Here is a 7,415-nt window from a genome sequence, read left to right on the forward strand (position 1 = left end):
AATACATGCATGGGGACAGTACATTTTTCCATAAGACTAGAGAAAGTTTTGATTTCTTTAGAAAATTGCCTGCTTATATCCTTTGACCATTTATCAATTGGGGAATGACTTGTATTCTTATAATTTTTATATATGTGCTCACGCATGCGTATATTTGAGAAATGAGACCTTTAGCAGAGAAACTTGCTGTAAAATTCTCCTTCCCCATTTCCTTTTTTCCTTTTAATTTTAGCTATGTTGATTTTGTTTCGGCACGATCTTTTAAAATTAATGTAAATTAAAATTCATAATTCTTATGTCATAAATTCTTCCCTTATTCTTAAATGTGATACCATTTTCCATACTTATGCTATCACCATTATGTCTTAATGTAACCATTTTGACGTTATCTTGGTATATGGAGTGAGATCTGTTTTCTGCCAAATGCTTTCCAGTTTCTCCATCAATTTTTGTCAAATAATGAGCTCTTGTACCCCAAACTTGGATTCTGGAGTTTATCAAACACTAGTTTACTATGGTCATTTACTATGTATTATGTACCTATCTATTATAATCTAGTACATCTAAGACCCTATTTTTTTTTTTTAATTTAATAGCCTTTTATTTACAGGTTATATGCATGGATAACTTTACAGCATTAACAATTGCCAAACCTCTTGTTCCAATTTTTCACCTCTTACCCCCCACCCCCTCCCCTAGATGGCAGGATGACCAGTAGATGTTAAATACATTAAAATATAAATTAGATACATAATAAGTATACATGACCAAAACATTATTTTGCTTTACAAAAAGAATCAGACTCTGAAATATTGTACAATTAGCTTGTGAAGGAAATCAAAAATGCAGGTGGGCATAAATATAGGGATTGGGAATTCAATGTAATGGTTGTTATTTATTTATTTATTTTTTTATTTAATAGCCTTTTATTTACAGGATATATGCATGGGTAACTTTACAGCATTAGCAATTGCCAAACCTCTTGATCCAATTTTTCACCTCTTACCCCCCCACCCCCCCCCCTAGATGGCAGGATGACCAGTAGATGTTAAATATATTAAAATATAAATTAGATACACAATAAGTATACATGACCAAAACGTTATTTTGCTGTACAAAAAGAATCAGACTCTGAAATATTGTACAATTAGCTTGTGAAGGAAGTAAGACTCTATTTTTTAGTCAATACCTGATTGTTTTCATGATTACTATCAAGAAGCTAGATGGCTGGGTGGATGGAATGCTGAGCCTGGAATCACTGAAATCTGAATAAAAATTTGGCCTCAGGCACTACTAGCTGTGTGTCCTTAGACAAATCACTGTTTGACTTAATCTACTAGAGAAGGAAATGGTAAACTGCTCTAGTATCTTAGCTAAGAAAACCTCATAAACAATATGGGCCATGGGATCATGAAGAGTCAGAAAAGACAACTGACCACAACAGTATAGTTTGAGACCTGATCCTGCAAAGCTACCTTTCTTCACATTTTTTTCTCATTCATTTCCTTGATAACTTGACCTTTTGTTTTTCTAGGTGAGTTTTATTATCATTTTCTCTAATTCTGTAAAATACTTTTATTGTAGTTTGTTTGGTATGGCACTGAATTAGCAAACTAATTTAGCCTACCCATGAAAAATTATTTCTCTAGTTGTATACTCTAGATCTAGAGTATAATGCACTCTAGATCTAAACAACTAGAGAACTTTTATGTGAAAAGTGTTTTATGATTGTGTTCATATAGTTCTGGATGTACCTTAGCAGGTAAATTCCTAAATATTTTATATTGTCTGCACTTATTTCAACTGAAATTTCTCTATCTCTTCTTGTAATACTTTGTTGGTGATATATAGAAATGCTGATAAGTTATATGGATTTATTTTATAATCTTCAACTTTGCTAAACTTGTTAATTCTTTTAAAGTTAAATTGTTTTTGTATGTTTGCTTTTTATTAAAGCTTTTTATTTTCAAGATATTTGCATAGACAGTTTTTCAACATTAACCCTTGTAAAATCTTGTGTTCCAATCCCTCCCCCCTTTCCCCCACCACTTCCTCTAGATGGCAAGTAATGCTAAACATGGTAAAAATATATGTTAAATCCAATATATGCATACATATTTATACAGTTATATTGCTGTACAAGAAAAATCAGATCAAAAAGGGAAAAAATGAGAAAGAAAATAAAATGCAAGCAAACAACAAGAGTGAAAATGTTATGTTGTGATCCACACTCAGTTCTCACAGCTTTCTCTCTGGGTATAAATGGCTCTCTTTATCACAAGGTCATTGGAATTGGCCTGAATCATCTGTTGAAAAGAGCCATGTCCATCAAAAAGGTTGTTAATTCTTTCAATTAGTTTTTTAGTAGATTCTCTAAGATACTATTATATCATCTGCAAAGAGTGATAGTTTTGTTTCCTCATTTACCAATTCTAATTCCTTCAGTTTCTTTTTCTCCTCTTGTTAATATTGCAAATAATAATGGTGATAATGGGCATCCTTGCTTTGCCCCTCATCTTAATGGAAAAGGTTGTAATTTATCCCCATTATAGATAATGTTTATGATTGATGCCAGATGCTATTTATCATTTTAAGGAAAACTCCATTTATTCCTGTTCTTTCTATTGTTTAATAGAAATGAATTGTAGTTTGTCAAAAAGGTTTTTCTGCACCTTTTGAGATAATCATCTGATTTTTTGGTTATTTTTGTTATTGATAGGTCAGTTATAAAGAAATTTTTTCTAATACTGAAGCAGTGATGCATTCCTGGTATAAATCCCACCTGGCTTTAATATATGAGCTTTGTGACATATCCATAATTGTTTTACTAATATTTTATTTAAATTTTTTGCATCATTTTTCATTAAGGAAATAAGTCTACAGTTTTCTTATTGTTTTTGCTCTTCCTGGTTTGGATATGTGCACTATATTTGTGTCATAAAAGAATTTTTTAAAACTCTTTTTTTTACATGTTGGAATTAATTGTTCTTAATTAATATTTTGTAGTGTTCACTTATGAATCCATCTAGTCCTGGGGATTTTTCCTTAGAGTACTCATTTATGGTTCCCCTTCCCTTCCCTTCCCTTCCCTGCCCTGCCCTGCCCTACCCTGCCCTGCCCTGCCCTGCCCTTCCCTTCCCCCTATCCTGTTTCTTCTGTTAATCTGGAAAATGTATATTTTTACAATATTCATATTACTGAGATCATCAGACTTATTGGTATATATTGGCAAAATAGCTCCTCATAATTGTTTTAATTTCATTTTTATTGGTGAAACTTTTACCCCTTTAATTTTTTATACTGGTAGTTTGGTTTTCTTCTTTCTCCTTTTTAAAATCAAATTAGCTAATGTTATCAGCTCCTACTTGTATTTATCAGTTCAGTGGATTTCCTTTGTGTATGTGTGTGTGTTTAGTTTCTCCTTTTATTTTCAGAATTTCCAATTTGGTGTTTAATTTGGTCTCTAATCTCTAATCTAATTTTGTATTTAATATTTTTGCTTTTCTGCATTTTTGAGAGTTTTATTGCCTTAATACATGGTCAGTTTTTGTGAAGGTGCTGTATACAACTGTTTCCATTCAGTTTTCCCCAGAGGACTATCATATCTAATTTTTTAAAAAATTCTATTCATCTCCTTAACTTGTTTTCTGTTTATTTTGTGCTCAGATTTATCTAGTACTGAGAAAAGGAAGTGAAGATCTTCTAATAGTGTAAGTTTTCCTTTCTATTTTCTCCTATAACTCATTTAACTTTTTCTTTTAGGAATTTGGATGTTATATCATTTGGTACATACATATTGTTGGATTCTAGTTTCTAATCTCTTCTGCTTTCTTTTACTGTTTTATGGATGAGTTCATTACATTTACATTTCTAATTATGATTAGTAACTATTTCCCTCTATCCCATTTCTCCTTGTTTATCCTTCTCTTTCTTTTTTATTCTATCCTTCCTCAAAAATCTTTTCTGCTTTTGACCACTGCCTCCCTTAATCCACCCTCTCGTCTATCAAAATGTCCTTTCTGTTGTCCTCTTTTAACCTACTTCCCTATAGAATAAATTTATATATATATATATATATATATATATATATATATTATATATATAATATATATATTTATATTATATATATAATATATATATATTTATATAGCCAATTGAGTATGTATGTTATTCTCTCTTTGAACCAATTGTGATGGTAGTGAGGTTCAAGCATTGTCTGCCACTCCATCCCTCATTTCCCCTTCCACTGTAAAAGTGCTTTCTTGCATGCCTCTTATGAGATGTTTTTCTTCATCTTCTCTCTTTTTCACCCCTTCATTTTGTTTTTACGATCATGGTTAACTCATGCCATCTAATTATATAGACTCCTTCTAACTCCACCAATAGGGATAAAATTCTTAAGATCATATTCCCATATGGGAATGTAAACAGTTTATTTTTATTGAGTTCCTTATGATTTCTCTTTCTTTTTATGTTTCTCTTGAGATTTGTATTTGAAAGTCATATTTTCTATTTAGCTCTTGTCTTTTTATTAGGAATGTTTGAAAGTCCCCTATTTCATTGAATATTTATTTTTTTCCCTTGAAAGGATTTTACTTAGTTAGGTTATTGTTTATTGTAATCCAGCGTCTTTGCCATCTTGAATGTCTTATTACAATTCTTTTAATGTGGAAGCTATTAAATCTTGTGTTCTTTTTTATTAAATTGTTGTTGTTTGTTTGCTTATGTGTGTTTTTTTTTCTCATGATGTTTTCCCTTTTGATCTGATTTTTCTTGTACAACATGACAAATAAAAAATATGTTTAAAAGAATTGTACATATTTAACCTGCATCAGATTGATTGCTACTTTGGGGATGGTGGAAGTAAGAGTGAGAGGAAGAAAAATTTGGAACACAAAGTTTTACAAAAATGAATATTGAAAACTTCCTTTGCATGTATTTGGAAAAATAAAATACTATTTTAAAAAATCTTATGTGATCCTGAATATGGCTCCATGAATTTTTTCTTTCTACGATATAATGATGCCTAGACATTTTTATTGATTATGCCTTTGAGGTGGTCCAATAATTCATAAAGTAGTACTTCTTAATTTATTTTATCAGTCAATTGTTTTTCCACATTTTCTCTTATTTTCATTCTTTTAACTTTTTTTATAACTTTTTTTTTTTATTATTATTGTTTCTTGAGGTCTCATGGACTCTTTAACTTCTACTTGCCCAATTATAATTTTAAGAAATTATTTTCTTTATTGAATTTTTGTACATCTTTTTTTCCCATTTGGACAATTTTGCTTTTTAAGGAGTTCTTCCCTTCAGTGAATTTTTATGTTTCTTTAATCAATTGACTACTTCTGGTTTTTAAGCTATTTTATTCTTCAGTATTTTTTGTGCATTTTTTACCAAAACTGTTGACTCTTTTTTCATAATATTCTTTTATCTCATTTCTTTCTCCATCTTTCCTCTATCTTTCTTAAATTACTTTTACAATTCTTTTTGAGTACTTCAAGGAATTCTTATTGTATTTGTGTCCAATTCATATCTTTTCTTTGAGACTTTGCTTGTCAGCTGTTTTGAAATCAATGTCATCTTCTGAGTTTGTGTCTTGATCTTCCCATTTGCCATAATAACTTTTTTGGTCAGATTCTTTTTTGTTCTTTGCTCATTTTTACAGCCTATTTTAGGCTGTAACTTTATGACAAGGTGGAGCTTTGCTTCCTGAGTGGAGAGGGCATTGTCCCAAGCTTTGTGTGTACTGTTTTCAAAACTAGTTCCTGGTCTGTAAGTTTTTGGTGCTTCAAAAGTGGTATGATCTAAGGACAGGTGTGGTTACTGTTCATGTGGTCTGTGCTCTGGTCTTTACCTTACCTTGTAAGAACAAGTTCTGGTGCTCCTCTTGGTGCTACAACTGCGACCAGGTCCCCTGACCTTCTTTCTCCATAAGTACTAGTGTGTCTTGTGCCTTGCAACCAAGACCTGACCCCTGCTCCTTTATGAATGACCACAAGCACTCTGGAGCTGTGACCAGACCTCTGTTCTAAAAACAGAGCTTCAAACCCTAATATTCCTCTTTGCCCTGAAACTGTGACTCCGAACTACTTATAGTCAATGCAATGGAGGCCTGAACCCAGCATCAGCAAAGGATCTTTTGTAATCTCTTTCTGACCATTTGTCTAAATCCCTTACTGTCTATGAACTGAGAACTCTGAAAACTGCTGCTACTGTTGCAGCCATCTGCCAAGGTCTGCTGCCTGTGCAATGTTCCGGCTAGATTCCTAAATTGTCTTGGGCAGGAAAATTTTCACCCTGACCTTTTGTTGGTTCTGCCATTATAGAATTCTATTTGAGGTATTATTTTAAAGTGGTTTGGAGGAGAATGGTGAGAGTTCAGGTGAGTTCTATTCTGCCATCTTGGCTCTACCCCTTCTTTTAATCTCAATAGATAAACTTCTGATTTAGATTTCAATTCTATTAAATAAATATTTACTCTGAATAATCCATTGTGTAAGTTCCTGAAGGGAAATAAACTAGGAGTTTAATTGAAACCAATCCTATGTAATTTTCTTTGCATAACAGCATCATATTCGATAAGATACCTTAAGTAATGATAATGTTTATGGCTCTCCAGGGGACATTCTAAAGTTAACTTGACCTAATCTGGATTTAACCAATGTGTTTTGGTTTAGGGTCCAGGACTTAAATAAGGATATATAATTGTACACCAGTTTCAGGGGAGATTCAGGGGCCCAGTCTAGCAAGAGATTGAGTTGTCAGTAATAATGTTAAATAGTAAATAATGTTAAAGTTCCTCCACTGTCATTCAAACTATTAACCCTGTGGTGTCTTCTACCTCCTCCTAACCATAGCATGAGAAGATTTCTCATATGATGTCATATGGGGAAATCCTCAGGTCACCTCAATGATAACACCCACATCCTTTGGGGAACAAGGAAAAATTTTGTAACCCACAACTTTTCTTGAGATATCACGTGGAAATTTTCCCTTTTCCCCTTCCAAATCACATGAAAATTTTTGCCTACATTGGGCTCCTTGTAACATCGGGAGCTTTTTTTTTTTTTTTTTTTTTTTTTAACCTCTTGAGTTGGGTTGTGTTTCCACAGCAGCGGTATATTAAGGCTTTTACTCGAGTTGGATCTGCTTCAGATTCTCCCATTTGGGGTTTGTTACTTCTACTTCATAGATTTTACAGAGGTAGTCTTCCTCTCCTGGGAATTAGAAAATTTTTCTCCCTTTGGATTTCTGCCAGACTAATCTGCCTGAATTAAACAACAAAATGATTTCACTGGGAATTTATGTAGTTATTCTTGTGTCTTGGGCTCCCCAGAGCTTTCTTGAGAAGTCTATTTTAGCCAAAAAGCAAAAAACAAAACAAAACAAAAAGAATGAATCAGAAAAAA

Source organism: Sarcophilus harrisii, chromosome 4, assembly GCF_902635505.1.
Source record: "Sarcophilus harrisii chromosome 4, mSarHar1.11, whole genome shotgun sequence".
In the NCBI taxonomy this organism is placed as follows: domain Eukaryota; kingdom Metazoa; phylum Chordata; class Mammalia; order Dasyuromorphia; family Dasyuridae; genus Sarcophilus; species Sarcophilus harrisii.